Consider the following 4,069-nt stretch of genomic DNA (forward strand, 5'->3'; position numbering starts at 1 on the left):
ACCATTTTCTAGAACAGAACTATATTTTGCTGTGCTGAAATTTATGAGTAAGTTATAAATAGTATTATACAAAAATCTTTCCTTAGCCCTTTTAGTCTGCTATCAGAAAATAATATAAGTTGAAAGACATATAACTAATGGACACTTATTTCTCACAGTAATAGAGACTGACATATTTAAGATCAATGTGACAGCAGATTTGATTAATCTGGTAAACCCCATTTTTTGGTTCATAAATGGCCATTTTCTTACTGTAGGGTCCTCACTTAGTGAAAGTGGTAAAGGTCACTAATCTCATTTATGAAGTCTGATCTCATTGTCCAACATTTCACCAAGGACTTGCGATGAAGCAAGCTGCCAGGTCAGACATGCTGAATTTTTCCCGGTAAGACTGATGCTACTCAGATTATTAGAGATGGGTTGATCGGGATGTGAGAACTAGTCTGTAAGGGCTAGAGTTAATGGGACAAGCAGTGTTTAAAAGAGTACAGTGTCTGTGTAATAATTTTGGGGCATAAGCTAGCAGGCGGCCGGGGTGCTGGGGACGTAGCCCTGCAGCTCCTATTACAACAGAATGGCGCCCAACGTGGGGCTCGAACCCACAACCCTGAGATTAAGAGTCTCATGCTCTACCGACTGAGCTAGCCGGGCTATGCACTTGAGTCCAATCACGCTTCCTGAGCTCCGGTAGCTAATCTTTCTTGCAAAGGCTGGGAAAGATCGAACTTGCACCCCCCCCATGCCGCGGTGGGGGCAAAATAGCCCGACGTTGGATGCCAAAATGTAATGGCGTAAATGAATACAGACAGATTGTAAAAATATATACAGCTTTAATGGGGAAATAGACTTACAGAACCACCGTTCCCGTGGAGACCAGGAAAGCAGAAGCGAAATGCTGTGAACATGCTCACCAGATTTATAGGTAAACATTAGCCCGAGGCGAACACGCCCCCTAAGGGGCGGGACTTATCCCTACAGAGCATTTATAATCATCTTCTCTTTCCATACTGGAATGTCCACTGACTTGAGTTTGAGTTTGTACAGATCCTGTGTAGGCAACCACAACTAGGTCATGAATACAATGTGTTGTAGAATATTATTTTAAGATGTGCTACATTTGTTTATGGTGTGGAACATTTGTTTAATGATGCAAAGATGTGTCACATTCCTTTATGTTGCATTTGTTTAACTTTGTGACACTGTGTTACTCTGCCTGTGTTTAATTCTGTGACACTGTGTTACTTTGCCTGTGTATGATGAACGAAGGTCATTGGTTAATTATAATAAAGAAACTGCTTGGCCCTCTTAGGTTAAAACATAGGTGGGAGGAGTAAACAGAACAGAATGCTGGGAGGAAGAGGAAGTGAGCTCAGAGGCCATGCTCCCCTCTCCTGGGCAGACGCCATGAAGCAAGCTGCCAGGTCAGACATGCTGAATCTTTCCCGGTAAGACTGATGCTACACAGATTATTAGAGATGGGTTGATCGGGATTTGAGAATTAGCCTGTAAGGGCTAGAGTTAATGGGCCAAGCAGTGTTTAAAAGAATACAATTTGTGTGTTGTTATTTCGGGTAAAGCTAGCTGGTGGTGGGAGCTGAGTGGCAGAATGCAACCCGCAGCTCCTACTACATGTGTAAAACACCTTAATGGTCTAATAAAGAACTGAGTGGCCAATAGATAGGCAGGAAAAAGAAGAGGTTAGGCTGGCAGACAGAGAGAATAAATAGGAGAACTCTTGGGAGAGAGAAAGAGGAAAGAGTGAAAAAGGGGACAGCCACCCAGCCAGACACAAGTAAGAGTGAAAGTAAGATACACAGAAGTAAGAAAAGGAAAAAAAGCCCAGAGGCAAAAGGTAGATGGGATAATTTAAGCCGGCAAGAAACAAGCTAAACTAAGGCCAGGCATTCATAAGTAAGAATAAGACTCCAAGTGTAATTTATATGGGAACTGGGTGGCAGGCATCCCCAAAAAGCAAAGAGTAAAACAAACAAACAAAAAACAAAAAAATTCATCTACAACAATGGTCCTGTTTTGCCCAGAAGTCACTTTTTCTCTGCTCCTCTCTGTTTCTTACTCTTAGAACCATTTTGTTTTCCTCTCCTTGATGGTCTCTAAGCCTTGGGAGGAGAGGGTATAATGTAGATTTATGGCAGAGTAGAAAAAAATTGAGTTCCTATATGGGTAATATGTGCATCATCAAGTAAATTGCCTTATCAATACCCGCTAGATATATTTGCAAAAATGATTGCAATTTCAATCAAAATCCTGATGAGAATATATCCCCTGCCCCACCAAAAATAATCCCATAAAATTCAATAATTCAGTATCTGAATAGATACCCAAAAATTAGAAAGCAAAGATTCAAGCAGATACTTGCATCCCAATGACCATAGCAACATTATTTTGCAAGAGTCAAGAGATAGGAACAATGCAAATATTATCAACACATGAATATATATGGTACAGCAAAGGACTACTTTTCATCCTTAAAAGTAAAATTCTAATGCATGCTACAATATGGATAAATCTTGCTAATATGTGAAATAAGTAAGTGAAATAAGTCATATACAAGAGACAGATATCACATGGTTTCATTTGTATGTGGAACCAAGGGTAGGGAAATTCATAGGCACAGAAAATAGTCTAGTGGTTAGTAGTTATTGGAGAAAGGGTTATTGTTTAGTGGTGACAGAGATACAAATTGAGATGAGGAATAAATTTCAACAATGAATAATGGTGTGGTTATACATTTGTGTAAATTTTTATTGTATATATTTTATATCAATAATAAATCAATTCATTTACTAAGACACATCCTTTTTGTATACAACCATAACCAGTATGCCCTTTGGTTATTTATGCACACGTACTTTAAGGAAACAAATCTAAAATAAAAACCAAACTGTAAGATACTGAAAGCAAGCTGGGTGTGGTGGTACATGACTATAATACTAGCAGATGGGATGCTGAGCCGGGAGACTGAGAAATTCAAGGCCAGGCTGGTATACATGACACCCTGTCTCAAAAAGAAAACCAAAAATTAATATTCAGGACTAGAGAAAAGACTCAGCAGTTAAAAACAAGCACATTTCTTGCATATTTCCCAAGTTCCATTCCTAGTGGTCACATTAGGTGGCTCACAACTGCCTGGAACTTCAGATCCAGGAGATTAAAAAATAAATCTTAATGATGATACTTAACACCGTCAGTAAAAAAAAAAAACTAAGAATATTTTATTAAAAATTAAGACAGGTGAGTCTCTGTATGTGGTTCCTCTGCCCTTCCATGACTTGTGATTTAATCTTATGCAGCTCTGGCTGGCTTTGACCTCATTATATAGCAGAGACTAGGCTTGAACTCCTGATCTTCCTGCCTCTACCTCCCAAGTGCTGGAATTACAGGCATGCACTGTCATGCTAGTGCAAATAAGTCTACTTTTCCAATTGTGAATATTATAATACTTAAATACAGATCAAGTATTATCAGTAAATTCAGCATCTTATTTGAAGTGTAAAAATTGCAAAGACTTAGCCCTAAACAAGTAAAATATCTCAATGATTTGTTAAATCAACAGCCTGTTTATAATATTTTTGCTTTCTTTTTATTTGAAGATACCAAAAAACTGTCTTTCCATTATGGAAGTTGAAGAAATTGAAAGGAGAAAAGCACATGTATAGGGTAAGAGGATTTTCTTGGCACCATAATTAAATTACTATATTTAATGGTTTTATAGTATTTTCTTTAAAAATTTTTGGTTATTATTATTGTTGTTATTACTATTGTGTGTGTGTGTCTGTGTGTGTGTGTGTGTGTGTGTGTGTGTGCTCCCCGTGTTTCTAGCACCATAGTGTTCAACTGCAACCCAATGAGATTCTTTGAACTGGAACCTCTCAGTTGAACCCTCTTGAAATTCCTAGATGACAGAAACCATGCAAGGTATTAAAATAACTATTACTATCATGTCTTTAAGTTTGGCTTGACAATAGAGTGCAACAATAGTAACCATACAGCACAGTGTTGCTTCTCTGTGACATCTGGTACCACATTACTGGAAAAGATTGTCTTGTGA

At 38.3% G+C, this 4,069-nt stretch overlaps 1 non-coding gene across 1 annotated transcript; it reads right to left on the minus strand.

Moving 5' to 3' along the window:
- Positions 1 to 578: 578 nt before the first annotated feature.
- Positions 579 to 651, minus strand: Trnak-cuu. The gene has a single exon. It is a non-coding gene; the product is annotated as a tRNA-Lys (tRNA).
- Positions 652 to 4,069: the final 3,418 nt, after the last annotated feature.

The sequence above is a fragment of the Microtus ochrogaster genome, chromosome X (genome assembly GCF_000317375.1).
Source record: "Microtus ochrogaster isolate Prairie Vole_2 chromosome X, MicOch1.0, whole genome shotgun sequence".
Classification (NCBI taxonomy): domain Eukaryota; kingdom Metazoa; phylum Chordata; class Mammalia; order Rodentia; family Cricetidae; genus Microtus; species Microtus ochrogaster.